Genomic DNA, 14,877 nt, shown 5'->3' with positions numbered 1-14,877 from the left:
GGCTGGGGACAAGGCCTGCAGGGACAGGACAAAGCGGAATTACCATAAGTTGAAGGACAGTAGGCTTAGGTAAGGTATTAGGAGTGAATTCTTTGCTGTAATGGTATTGAGGCCCTGACACAGGTTTCCCAGAGAAACTGTGGCTGCTCCATCCCTGGCAGTGTCCAAGACCAGGCTGGACAGGTCTTGGAGCCGCCTGGGATAGTGGAAGGTGTCCCTGCCCATGGCAGGGGGTGGCACAGGATGGGCTCTGAGGCTCCTTCCAACCCAAACCCTTCTGTGGTTACCAGTTTATTTGAGCTTTATCCCAGCAGTGAGGACATGATTTCTCACTTCTAGTACCGTCATCTTTTTTCTTTCCTTTTTTTTCCTTTTTTTTTTTTTTTTTTTTTTCCTTCCCCAGCAGAGTTTCAATATCAGAAAATCGAAATCCATCTCCAGTTTGCAGTAGAGGAGTGTTCTGGCTGCCCATTCCCCACGGTGACCATAAGCCACGTTCAGCAGGGAGCCCTACCAAAACCACCAACCTTTCCTTCCTGTGCCACTTTCTTTCAGACACGGCAATGCCACTGCTGCTGTTGGCTGGGGAAAAGCAGGATTTTGTGTTACTTTCCATGGTTGTTGCAGTGAGCACTGCGGACTCTGGAAAGACCATTGCTGCTGTGCCAGGCTAGTCAGGACAAGTTCAAACTCCCTCTCTTCCTTTGATTTCTTCCATTAATTCTTTTTTATTTCTCCATTAAATGTCACTTATGCTTTGCCTGAAATGCCTCACCTTTGCCTGTAGTTCACTAACAGACCCATTGGTGAGCACTTCTAAGAAAACTTACCCAAACCTAATCACTAACTGAGTTTTCCCAGCTTTTCCCAGCAGCCACACCACCGAATTTAAAGGGAAGCCTCTTATTGTGCGCTGCCTGCGCCTGACACAAATTGATGGCACAAATCCAGCAGCAGCAGAAGGACTCTGCAAACAGAGTAAATACCTCTGAACTGAGGAAGATTTGCATGAAATTACTTAGTTAACCTTTCCCCGTGGAAAGCTCAGCAGTGCCTGTCTGCAAGGAAAACTACCCCGGTGGATTTGGCAGAGAGCTATTTGGTGCTTGTAGGGCCCCTGATCATCCTGCACCCCAGAGCTGGAGCTGTTTTCTGATGTGTTCCTGTGGGGCTCCCTTCCACCCTCTGCAAAGTGTGTTGAGGGGGGGGGAACTAACACCAGAAGTCATTCCAGATATCTGGAACTCATTTTTTGGCTGCTACCCCGTGGACACAGCTGCAGCACGAGGGCTGGTGCCTCTTGCAGGGTGAGTCTCCTGCAAGGACAAGCAGGAGCTGGCCTCTAAAGGGAAAGGGGAAAGAATACAAGCTCACGAGAGAGGAGAAGCAGGCTGCAGCTCTCTCTTTCCCACCTGCGGGCATCCTCTTCAGGCGTCTGTCCCTACACACAGCAAATGTTGGCACTGAAATGCATCACTCCTGCTGTTCCACATCTTGAGGAATCACACCTGCTGGCATCCCTGCACAGCTCCCCTAGCTGGGACTTCAGTTGTGCACTAGATAAGTGAGAAAACAAACAAAAAAAGAGGGTATTGTTTAAGTGGGGCTTTTTTGTTTTGTTTTGTTTTTTAAAGTTTCCAATGAACTTAGAAAATTTTTTTTTAGCTCTCTAAGGAATTTAGTCCTGGCAGAGCAGACACATCCCAAATCTGTGCCAGGCAGGGCTGAGGCTGGACCACTGTGTCCCCAGCTGCCTGGCACCCCTCCCCCAGGTTTCCTTGGGGTCACTTTTTCACAGCCACTGCATTCAGCCCCAAGAGCTGGGTCCCCTCAAAGGTCAGGCTGTTCTCTGAGGAACAATAGGACCAGAATGGGGGATGTTTTATAACCCTCCTCAACCCCCAACCAGGGCTGCCCCAGCCTCACAAGCGGCAGCAACTGAGCACTGTTTCACCAATTACCATAAAATCAGAGCGCCATAGAATCCCAGCGGTTTAAGGGACCTAAAATTCCAACTCGTTCCAAACCCCTGCCACTGGAGGCATCTCTAGGGACGCCTTCCACTGTCCCAGGCTGATCCAAGCCCAATCCAACATGGCCTGGAACACTTTCAGGGATGCAGGGGCAGCCACAGCTGCTCTGGGCACCCTGTGCCAGGGCCTCCCCACCCTCACAGCCACCAATTCCTTCCCAAAATCCCATCTGGCCCTGCCCTCTGGCACTGGGAAGCCATTGCCCGTGTCCTGTCCCTGCAGGCCTTGTCCCCAGTCCCTGTGCAGCTCTCCTGGAGCCCCTTGAGGCCCTGACAGGGGCTCTCCCAGCCTGTCAAGCCCATCCCAGCATCCCTCTTTGGAGGTGGTTTGAACATGAAGTCCATTTGGAGTGTGCTGCTCCCTCATTTCCCAGCGTAATGCCTCCCTTTGGCAGTGCTCTGAGGTGGCTTAGCGGAGGTCCCCAAAGCAGGTGGGGCCAGCTATCTCACCCAAACCACAAAATCTGGCCACAAAAAATCTGTTTGGGATGAAAAAGACCATCCAATCCTTTCCAGAACAAGGACAGCACGTTTCTCGCTGGCTTCCCAAACTGAAGCTGTGACCCAGCCTCACTCCAGCAAGTAAAGCTTTCCAAGTGGCCCCCAAGATCAGCCTCACCAAGAGATGGCTGTGGCTGTCCAGGAAACCCAAGATCTTGCCCCTCAGCATGTGCAAACGAGTTGTAATTTTACGCCTGTTCCAATGCTGGATATTCTAACAAAAATTACACAGCTCATCGCCTTCCCAGCAGTCTCGTCCAGCCCAGGAGAAAACACAAAGGCTCTGGCAACTTCTGCACATGGATGCGAAGGCATCAGACACCTCATGCTGTCCAGAGGGATGGGTAAAGCAGCTCGAGCCAGAACCGACCCAGGTTTAAAACTAAAAATCAGATCATTTCTATTGCTCAGCGTTTGGGTTTTTTCCGGTCTCTGTCCCCTCTCCTCCGGGTTGTTCTGCAGCTGTTTCAGAAAGCTTCAGGGCATTTATGGCGATCTGTATAAAGAAGTGTCTTGGTTTGGAAAAGACAGGTGTCTGCCAGGGAAAGCTGGAGTTTCCTTTGGAATGGAGAATGTAAACCCCTTCCCTCCAAATTATTATAGTTTTGCAATTAAGGGCCTTCAGGCAAAGATTTGGGATTAGGAATAACAGCTCTTTACTGGGAATATTAAAAAAAAAAATACAAACGTAGTAAAGAAAGCAAGCAGACAAACAAGCAATCAAAAAATCCTAGAAACCCTGAAAGAGTCAGAATATAACCTGACAACCCGGTGGCAGGGTGCAGGAAGCAGTCCAAATAAATCCTCCTGGAGTGACAGATGTGGTTCTGTTGGAGCAGAGATGTTCCTGTAGAAGGGTCCAGAGATGGTGAGATGGGTGCAGTCTTTCCTCTGGGAAATCCAATAATAAAAACAGGCTGCACTGCTGGTCTGAGTCACAGCTTTTATCCAGATAGGAATGCTTGGCTCCTCCCCCTGGGTGGAGCATCTCCCGATGGGATGATGTAATTGTTTTGGCCATGCAGTGAGCCTCGATGGCCCATTAACAGCAGATATCCCCTGGAGTGAGGATGGGTCGTGGAAGAGATAAGGAACATTGCTCCACCTGGTTTTTAACAGCTGGCCCATTAACAGAACACACCTGCCCCCTCCCTCCTGGAGTTAAATGAAAAAAAAACAACACCTCTTCAACTGGTTTCAACAGACCGGGAATAGAATACATGCATTTGGTGAAAAATTGCGAACCAAGACAGGAAGGCACAAAATGGGAACTTTCAGAGTCCCCTTCTTCTGACCTGACTTGTAATAACATTGAAAAATGAGGAAAAAGGACCAATAAAACAAGACTTTTCAGGCCATGCTGTTCCGCCTCTCTTCGTTCCGTAAACAGGCGAAGCAGCTCAGAGAAACTAAGAAATTACACAAGACTTGGACAAAATCTTAACACAAACACGGTTGATTTTTCTCCCCCTCCTTTCCATGTGGCTTTCCATACCTTGTTTTCGGCTGACAACAGACATGTCCTACAAAGTTGTGAAGGAAAAGGCCACACCAGCTTGGCTGGAGCTAGGCAGGTGTACTGAAACAATCGTACTCCCATGCCATAAAACCTGCAGGTGTTAATGAGGAGAAGATCCTTGCTCTTCTCTTGCTATGGAACAACCAGACCTGTCATTGAACAACCCATCAAAGACACTCCATGGAAAAGCTGGACCACATTTTATTCACGCATAGCAACGGACAGAATACCCAGTGATCTCAACATCAGTTGGGTGACAAGGCTTAAAATTTATCTCTAAATTTCAGACTGGTGGATCTGGGTGGTTTGCAGATGACTAAGTTCGTTCAAAAACCTCGCTGCTGTTTTTGCAAATAGTTTATTAGTTTTGTCTTTATTGCTGAGGAAAATGAATCCATTCAGACTCAACAAAACCCACAGATAGCAGAAGAGATTAACAGATTTGCCTTAAACACTCTCCAGGAGTCAGTGAGAGAGAGAAAATCCAGATGCCTTAACCTTGGTTAACAACTCAGCACACAAACCTAAACCAATGTTCATGGTCTTCTGAACAGTTTTCACCCAAAACAAATAGTTGAAGAGTTTCTTTTGGTTACAAGAGTTTTCTTCTACTAGTCCAGTCTGGTCTAATATGGTCAAATCCACATTAGGTTAATGAAGGTAAGTGAATGAAACTGCAAATTCAAAGGGAGAGAAGGCCACAGAGATGCTGCCAGGGCTGGAGCCCCTCTGCTCTGGAGCCAGCCTGGGACACCTGGGGCTCTTCAGCTGCACAAGAGAAGGCTCCAGGGAGAGCTCCCAGCCCCTGCCAGGGCCTCAAGGGGCTCCAGGAGAGCTGCACAGGGACTGGGGACAAGGCCTACAGGGACAGGACACAGGCAATGGCTTCCCAGTGCCAGAGGGCAGAGATGGATGGGATTTTGGGAAGGAATTGGTGGCTGTGAGGGTGGGGAGGCCCTGGCACAGGGTGCCCAGAGCAGCTGTGGCTGCCCCTGGATCCCTGGCAGTGTCCAAGGCCAGGTTGGACAGGGCTTGGAGCCACCTGGGATAGTGGGTGGTGTCCCTGCTCATGGCAGGGGGTGGCGCTGGATGAATTTTACTGTCCCTTCCCACCCAAACCATTCCATGGCTCCGTAACACTCTGTCATGGTGGACCATCCATCCCCAGGAGAGCAGCAGCATGCTTGATCACTGGATGTGTTTCCCTTGACGATTTTTGTAACCAAAGCCAAGTCTGCAGAAGCAGGGACATGAGAGCTTTCCCGGGAGCTGTGTCTGCAGAGCTTCCTCCTTGTCTCAGGATCACGGAGCAGCCGCTGTCACCCGGGTTCGGGGTCACCCAGCGGGGCATTGCCCAGCAGGACCTCGGCTCAGGGCACGCACGAGTGCTCCAGCTGGGCCTCCTTTGAAATCTGAAGGAGTTTTCCCTTGGACCTCAGCAGAGGTTTGGTGCATTCTAACTCACGGAGAGATGCTGGTTCCAGGAAGGGCAAGGAAGCCGAGCTGAAACACCCAGGTGAGGAGCCCGCTCCGGGGTGTGCAAGACTGGTTATGAAAGGCACAAATCTAGAGAAACTAAAACTCTGTACATGTTTTTGCCCCCTTGCTTCTGCTCGTCATCCTCAGTTATTGACCTAAATTTCTGTCTGGAGTCCAAGTCACACGCTGCCTCCAAGCCAGCTCCAGTAACAAGATCAAAGCCCTGACCTAGACCCATCCTCTGTTCTGGCCAACAGCTACTTAACAGGACACGATGAACTTTATATCCAGTTCATCTTTACAGGGATGAGCCAAAGGAGGCTCTCGTTTTTCAGTCTGGTCCAAAGATCCTCAGTTAACTTTTGCTGCCCTGTAATGTTTCTGTTTAAAGTTGTTTGCCCCTCCCAACTGGAAGACAAAAAGAAATAAGTGGAGAAAACCTGACAGCTAGATGGGCGAAGCAACGAAGCTGATTGTGCAAATGGAATGCTGCCAAATGATCCGGAAAAAAATGAAGAAAGGGAAAGACAAAAAAAAAAAATCAGAATTTTCTTCTAACTCTATTACAAGTGATTAAGTAGTGAGGGGAAGCAAGGACAAAACCAGATAGTCTTACGATATTTAAATAAATACTGTTTCCTTAAGATAATAATCACTAATACTGGAAATAACCGGAAAGGCAACCAGAAAAAAAAAATCCACTCTTCCATTTACACTAAAATTGTATGTTAAAGAAACCCCAAACATTTTAGCGAAGACTGTTTTAATTCAAATCATGTGCTCTACCGATCATTGAAGCCAAAGCCAAGCTCTGCTCTTCATCATTAATGTCCAAAAACCATTTAGAAGACAGATTTTTAGATAATTTTGCATAATCACTATCTGTGAAAGAAAACCTGTACCCATATTTTCCATTTGCATCCTTGGGATGGCTCCCACCCATGATCCACTCCCTCTCCCCAGTAGATTCAAATCCATGTTCCTCATTGCTTTTCCTTCCAACTTTTAGAAGAATTGGCCCTGTCCACTGCTGCCTAATTTAGAGAATCAGTGAGCTCATGTTTGTCCTCCAAAGGATCAATATCTGCACCCAAATATGAGCTACTCCTCTCAGGTGAGAGCCCACCTGCAGAGCCGCCCCAGCCCTGGCTCCAACAGCACAAGGACGTGGAGCTGCTGCAGCCAGTGCAGAGGAGGCCACGGAGATGCTGCCAGGGCTGGAGCCCCTCTGCTCTGGAGCCAGCCTGGGACACCTGGGGCTCTTCAGCTGCACAAGAGAAGGCTCCAGGGAGAGCTCCCAGCCCCTGCCAGGGCCTCAAGGGGCTCCAGGAGAGCTGCACAGGGACTGGGGACAAGGCCTGCAGGGACAGGACACGGGCAATGGCTTCCCAGTGCCAGAGGGCAGGGCCAGATGGGATCTGGGGAAGGAATTGGTGGGTGTGAGGGTGGGGAGGCCCTGGCACAGGGTGCCCAGAGCAGCTGTGGCTGCCCCTGCATCCCTGGCAGTGTCCAAGGCCAGGCTGGACAGGTCTTGGAGCAGCCTGAGATAGTGGGTGGTGTCCCTGCCCATGTCAGAGGGTGGAAAGAGATGAGCTTGGTGGTCCATTTTCACCACAACTGCTGAGAAGCAATCTCACAGCACAGAGCTTGACCAAGGGTAACCCATATCCCAACCCTCTCCAAGTCCTGAGTTCCTCCTTGTCTTCTTTCCCCACGTGTGTGCAGCCTGCCCCGGATGCAGCCCCTGGAATTCTCTGAGCGTTTTGCCTGTCCTCAGCTGGGCAGTGGAGAGGTACAGAAGAGTATTCAGAGCAAGCTTTGAGGACGAGTTTCTCCTGCTGGGGAGCAGGAAACCCAGGAGCTCACAGCACCTGTAACAGCCAGGTAAGATTATGACATTGCCTTAGCAAGCTGGTCTCCCAGCGTCCCTGCATCTCAGGGCTATGCATCAAAGCAGTTGAGATCAGGAAAATTACTTTATATGGTTTTTTTTTTTATTAAACAGGGATAGACCACCATCTGGTCCCTGCCTTTAACCTTTCTGTTCTGGGGATGCTGGAAGAGATGCAGCCCCAGTACAGAGGCACTCAGAGCTTTATCTCCACCTGCATCCTCTCCTAGGACCTCTCGGGAGAAACACATCTGGCAGCCCACCTCACCTGTGTCTCATAAAGGAAACCATCTCTGCTGAGCTTCCAGAGAGAGGTGTAAGGCACGGGTGGGCAGAGGACACACGTGCATTTGATGTCCCCCTTGCCTGGGTCACGCTGCTGCTGGCCCACAGTGATCACCTGTGAACCCAGTGGAGTAAAAGCCCTCCAGGCAGTGTGGAATTTCCCACCAGGAGCTGTGTTAGCAGCAGCAGGGCATGGTGCCCTCAGCCACGGTGGAGGCCACCAGAGTTCCAGGCTGTTTGCCAAGGATCAACCCTCCTGTCACTGGAAGATGCTGTAGGAGCCAAGCAACACATTCCAAACCTCAAAGGAAGTTACAGGGCTCCCTCCTTGATGACTCTGCGGCTTGAGCATCCCGAAGAAGCAGCTACTGCTCATGGCAGGATCTGCCATTCCTGGGAGGTTGCTGAGTTAGGCTGGGCCCGCAGTGCTGGTTCCTGTGCTCTGGGACACATCAGCAACTTGGAAGGATGTACCTTCCCAAGGCACATCCCGTGTTCTTCTGAGCCACCGTCTGCTGGTGACCTTACCATCATATCAGCCCTTACCTAAACCTGTGGTCAGTCTGGGAATTTAGGTTGAAGGACTGTGTCCTCCCCCAGCTCGGCGGGGATCTGCAGTGGTTGTACAGCAGCGGGGCTGTGGTCTCTGATCACTCCATCAATCTGACTTTTCTGTAAAGCCAGGATGAAGCCACCTGCAGCACCTGCTTTACACCAGCCCTGGGCCTGGCCAGAGAGGTGGGACAGCTGCTCACTGCCAGGGCCGAGCCGGGGCTGGTTTACACTTTGGGAGATGGGCACACCAGCAAGCCTGTTTGTTTGTAAACCAAGGATGATTTATTCCTCTAAGTAATTCAGCGTCCTTCGGACGGCACACGATGTCAGACCCATTCAGCAGCCCTTTTATTTATTATTTTATTCCTGCATAATCCATGCTGCAGACAAAGAGGCACATTGTTCTTCTCTGGCTGACAAACAAAAGCTGGGGGTTTTTTTATAAATTCCTGCTGTGTTGTTTTCTCCCAGTTTTGCTGTATCAGCTTTTAACTTCCATTTAAAAAAAAAAAGTATTATTTTAAAAAGAAGCAAATTTTGTTTTTGTAATCCAGCTGCATTACCTCCTTATGCAGTTTCAGCAGCATTTTCTGTTCCAGTGGCCAGGAGGCTGTTTGTGCCAGCCTATCCAGACTGTCTTGCCTAAAACACTGTAGTTTTAATGGGACTGGACTCAAGAAACAAACCAAAGGACGAAATCCAGGTTTGGGCGTGTACCGATGTAGTTTTGCATCCTGCTTTCAGGGGGAAAAAATTGTAGAATCCCAGAGTGGCTTGGGTTGGAAGAGAGGTTAAAAATTAGGTCATTCCATCCCCCTGCCATGGGTAGTGACACCTTCCACTAGACCAGGTTGCTCCAAGCCCTGTCCAGCCTGGCCTTGGACAGTTCTAAGGATGGAACAGCCACAGCTGCTCTGGGCACCCTGTGCCAGGGCCTCCCCATCCTCACAACCAGCAATTCCTTCCCAATATCCCATCTAACCCTGCCCTCTGGCACTGGGAATCCTTTCCTCCTTGTCCTGTCTTTTCAGATCCTTATACAAAGTCCCTCTCCAGTGCTTCTGTAGTCCTCCCATGTACACTTGTTAAGATGGAGCAGCTGGGGCTCACATGATTGCAGATTTTAGGAGAGGTTACCTTGAATTTTGTGAAGTGATCCACTGCCCCACGGCAGAAAGTTCTGGGGAAAGTCGCGAGAGCCAACAAAAACTCCCGGCGCTTGTTAAACTGCAGACGATCTCTGCACCCACTGCAGTGAGAGTTGACCTGTTGCAAAATGCACACCAAACATCCCCCTCCTGGCCACTGGACTCTTGTTGCCTCTTCAGGGTCTCTGGAGATGATGCTGAAGCAATCACAGCTGGGTATTATTTTGACTGGTTGGCTGACCACAAGAAGGGTGTGTGGCTATAGCACGGAACTGGAAAGTAGATCCAAAGTTGGCCATCGGCACTGATACCCAAGGGCAACCCAAAGGTCACAGGCTGGCATGGAGACACCAAATGCTCTCTAAACCCCTTGGAAATCTGCTCAAAGCAGACCATGAGGTTGCTGGTCTCTGTTCCTGCAGGGTGCTTGGTACCTACCCAAGTCCTGAGGCCAAAAATCCCTCAGCAGCATCCCCATAACTCACTGTGCTCACTGCACCTGCTGCTCACAAGGACAGGTGAAACTGCTCTGGGTTTGGGCATCAGCTGCTTGCTGATGTGTGAGGTGGGAAAGGCCATTACTAGCTGCCCAGCCAGGCTGAATGTGGTTTTCAAGGGTGAAATCTGTTTAACGACAAACATTTATGCTGGCTCCATCTTGATCTTGTGGTTTTTCTTTCAAGTGAAAGGCTGCTGGGTCTGAGACAATTCTGTTGCAGATGCACAGCAAACCCAGGACAGTTGTTGAGTGTATGAAAGTTCCCAAGGGATGTTTTATGATGTGCCAAGAGTGACCCCAGCCACCCATGTGGCAATCCTGCACACATCTGAGTGCAAGCACAAGTTAGAATAAGGAGAAAGGCCCCTCGGCTCCATGTAAAACATCAAGAACCAACGTTGGCCAAGGGTGAAGAAAAGGGCATGCTTATTGTGGCAAGGTTTTTCAACAGTAGGAGAACATTATCGGAGCTCCCACCTCCCTGGAATCCACCGAATAAACAGTCCCTGACTCTGGGTCACCAAGGGCTGGCTTTAAATTCCCTGTTTCTGGGGACAACCCTGTCCCCAGCGTGTTCCTTGCGCTCTCGAGAGAGCACAGCAGAAAACTGCTGATGCCCCTCATTACTCCTGTAAAGCCGCAGGACAACCTCCCACCTCTCACTGGAGTGAAACCAACTTGCTCCGCTCATCCATGAGCAGACTCCTTGGGCAACAGCCCAGGGATGTGATCCCCAAGCTCCGGGAGCCTGGTAGTACTCAGGCTGGGGGGCAACAAACTGGAGGAGCCATTTGCTACCAGATTGCAAGGGGAAGCCAAAAACAAGTGACAGACTAACTGGGGACAGAGCAACTCTCCACAGACCCTTGGTGTTCCTGAGCAGTCCCCGGAGGACCAGCAGCACCGAAAAACACGCGAGGCAATTTCCAGCTCAGCCACTTTCCAATCACATATAAAGTTCAGAGAGGACAAAGAAACAAAAGAAGAAACTCTGAAAGGAGAGCTTGCTCAGTAAAACCACAGATAAAATGCTTTTCTCTGCCAGTGACGGTACCACTAGGGTGGTGCTATATTGGCGCGTTTCAGGGTCCTGAAGAACTTCTAAGGTGTTCATGTTCCCAAGGAAGAAGGGGTCAGACTGGGCTCCTCTGGACTGTTCACTGTGCACACCCAGCCTTGCAGGGGATGTGTCCTCCCTTGGTGACATCCCCTTTGTATTCATCATTTGCTGCTATTGCGTCCCTCATTCTTCAAAACCCTCAGAAACCAAGTCTAAGGTGACAATACTCCCTGAACAAAGGCCTGTTCTACAGCAGAGGAGAGCATGCCATATCTAAAACTGAGCCCCCGGACCAGTTCTCCAGCATGTTTGCAAGAGCTCCTGTGGGAACTCAGCGTTTTATGGACTTTGCGGTGGATGCTTTCCCTTCTCCAGAGACAAGAAGCACAGGTTTTACACAGGCTTTTCCGCATATACAAGAATTTCTGTTTTGGAGCACCCCAGATTTCCAGATCTGTAGATAAATCCTTCTCTCTAGCCTGTGCTCACCTGCTGCACTGGGCTTGGACTGAAAAATCAACCCTTCCCTGATCGCTTTCATGCAGCTCCTGGAAAAGCTGGACACTAAAGCAGGTATCAGACCACTGTTGACCCTGCCTTTGGTGTGAAAACCAGTGATTTCAGGTTATTAAATAGGCGTTTTGACTTCCACCAGATGCTTGTCATGCGCCACAAGGGTCCTGCCCCTGGCTGTCAGCATCTGGGACAAAAAGTGAGCACGGGACGGGTTTTGGAATGTGTGGCTGCTTTCAGCTCTGGCACAGTAAAAAGGGAAAGCTCCACACATGGACCTTGTCTAAGTTGTCAGCATCCTGTGGAATGTGGGCTGAAGAGCTGAGTATCCATCTACCTATTGATACACTCACTAGTTTTAAAAAAAAACCAAAACAGTAAACCTGATAACTCCCCTGCAGTTTCTATGCTGAAGTTTTTATGCTGAAGCTTTTACATTTTTCGGAACAAAACCCCACAAAAAAATAACCCTCACAAAACCACAGCCATCACTCTCAACTCTCCAGCTCTTATAAGAGCAGAATTTTAAATCCAATTTAAATGCTTAAGATGAAATTTTAAGCATCGGTTAGATCAAACTTAAACACAGAGGATGTAGTAGCCAACTGTTTGGAATTTAACTGAGGCTTCTCCAACTCACCCAAATTGTCCCCCACTTAAAATCTTACGTATGGATGTTTGGAACAGCTCCAAAAGCATTAGCAATTTCCACACAGTACAAAGAGAATTTCCCAAAGCCAGAATCTTACCTAGACATATTGCCTTTACCTACTAAAACCATCATTTCCCCAAGGCATGCACAGGATTTCTTTTGCAAATATCTCCTACGTGGCAACAGGGTAATAGCGCCAAATCCTCTCTCTGCTTTTTTGACACAAGAGAGTTCCCCAATGGTTTGGTTATGGAACCGCAGAATTGTTCTGGATGAAAAAACCCTTTCAGACCATCGAGTCCAACCACCCCCAGCACTGCCCAGGCCACCGCTGACCCATGTACTGGGGTGCCACATCCACACAACTTTTAAATCCTGCCAGGGATGAGGACTCCATCACTGTCCTGGGCTGCTGTTCCAGGGTTGGACAGCCCTTTCCATGGAGAAATTTTTTCTTCATGTCCAACCTAAGCCTCCCCTGGCCCAGCCTGAGGCCGTTCCCTCTCCTCCTGTCCCTGTTCCCTGGGAGCACAGCCCGACCCCCCCGGCTGTCCCCTCCTGGCAGGGAGCTGTGCAGAGCCACCAGGTCCCCCCTGAGCCTCCTTTTCTCCAGGCTCAGCCCCTTTCCCAGCTCCCTCAGCCTCTCCTGAGGCTCCAGCCCCTTCCCCAGCTCCTGTGACCAGGGTTGCCTCAGCACAGCAAGGAAACAACACTTTTCTCTTGGCTTTTTACCCACTGCTGGGTATTTGTCACCTGCAGGTAAGACCAGCTCCTCACTAAGACAACGAACTGCTCTGCCTTGGCAGCAGACTGGGAGTGGGAGGAAAACCCCTTGTTTTCAATTTTTCGAACAGGCAAAGATCAAGCAAAAAATTAGCTAATAAAATCCTCTGTGTTACATGGAAAAAAAAAAAAAAAAAAAAAAAAAGAGAGAGAGAAGAAATATTGAATAAATTGTGTCAGACACTGTAGCACCTGAACCCTATTTGCTACCAGAGATAACAAGATAACATACTTTTCTTTGTATCTCAAGCCAGTGTTGGCTTTTTCAAACCAGATTTCCAGAGTCTGGCTGTGCAATATGATATTTTTCTCTACCAAGCTGAAGGACAAGCCATTTTTCCCTCATCTGGAAACAGCTGGCAGCAACATACTCTGCCTTTATGGAGTACTTTTAATCTTGGGTGAAGTGTTTATGGACCGTGGGCCTTGTTCCACTTTCAGCTGCATCTGTGCAAGCTCGTGCTTGGCTGGGAGGGAGATAAATTAAAGGAGGGCAGAAATCACTGCAGTGTGTGCAACAACAAAACAAGAATTAACTCCATATGAAGCCCATTTGGCTCTGGCAGGGCTTATTTGTTTTCTCTGTGTTTTTCTTTACTCCTGCTGCTCAACGTGAAGGGAAGATAAAGAGATGGCTGTAGGCCGCCTTGCATAATAGAGCAGAATTTATTCCGGAGGATTTCATTGGTATGGGAAAGAGAATAGGTCTTGGAGGCTTTAAAATAGATCAAAATCCCATCTTTTCAGGTGCTGTACAGGTAGTCACTGAATAAAGAGCCAGGGATCTGGCAGGGAACACCCTGCATAAACCAGCCGAAGCTCCAGAGCAAGCAAGGTGAATTAGTCAGGTCACAATACCCATCAGTGGCTTCCAGATCTCTGCAGTACCCCCTAAATACCTCTGCAGAGATGCTCTGGATAAATTATCACCCCCAGGAAGCACAGCTTCCCTCCAGGCAGTCTCGAGAGCTTGAGGCCTGTCCCTGAACCAAAACCCTGTATAAAACTTACACACCAGATGATATTCCTGAGCCACCAAAGTTCTCAGGAGTGATTAGGAAAAGCTGCCTTCAGCTCCAAGCTCGGGCTCATTTCCCTGGCGGGACTCGGTGCTCCTTGTGGATCTGGAGTGATGAACCCTGTGTGCGAGGCACCTGCTTCCTCACAGCTGCCCTGCTGACAGCCAGGCCTCCAGGGGCTGATCCCTTGGGGCTTTTGCAGAGGCTGAACATCTGCCAACACCTGCACTCACCTAGAGGGGCTCTGTTCCTTCCAGAGATCTCCCGGCGTGTTCACAGGTGGGTACCAGGAAGAACACCTTCACCAAAGAAGAACGTTTCTTTCCCCAGATCTGTATGGGTTTTTAGACGAAACAGAATCATAGAATCATCAGAGCTGGAAGGCACTTTAAGATTATTAAGCCCAACTGCCACTGTAACCCATAAAACACACCTCTCAGTGCAGATCCTAACTCCTCCTTAACACCTTTCAGGGATGGTGACTCCGCAAACTGATCCAACGCCTTACCATTGTAACAGTGAAAAAATATTCTCTAATATCTAGTCTGAATCTCCCCTGTCTCAGCTTAAGGCCGTTTCCTCTGGCCCTCTCACTTCAGCCACGGTAGAAGAGATCAGCCCCCACCTCACTGCACCTTCCTGTCAGGGAGTTGTGGAGATAGCTGAGGTTGCCTCTGAGCCTCCTTTTCTTGAGACTAAAAAAACCTCAGATCCCTCAGCTGATCCTACAGAAGTTAGGCACACCTAGGGATCCTTAACCTTAAAAAAATACCCAAAACACCAAACAAATTAACACACAACCCAACACTGGCACCTTCCCTAGCCCAATTTTTTTTCTCTGCCTGTACGAGTCAAGAAATTTCACTTCCAAAACATCCCCTGTGGGATTCACTAAAACTTCAAACATTTTTTTCTCGTTATAAGGACTGTGATGGGACAGA

Source organism: Chamaea fasciata, unplaced genomic scaffold (genome assembly GCF_029207755.1).
Source record: "Chamaea fasciata isolate MVZ Bird 193981 ecotype frontalis unplaced genomic scaffold, bChaFas1.0.hap1 SCAF_4, whole genome shotgun sequence".
Lineage (NCBI taxonomy): Eukaryota > Metazoa > Chordata > Aves > Passeriformes > Sylviidae > Chamaea > Chamaea fasciata.
Note: the sequence above shows the minus strand (reverse complement) of the source record.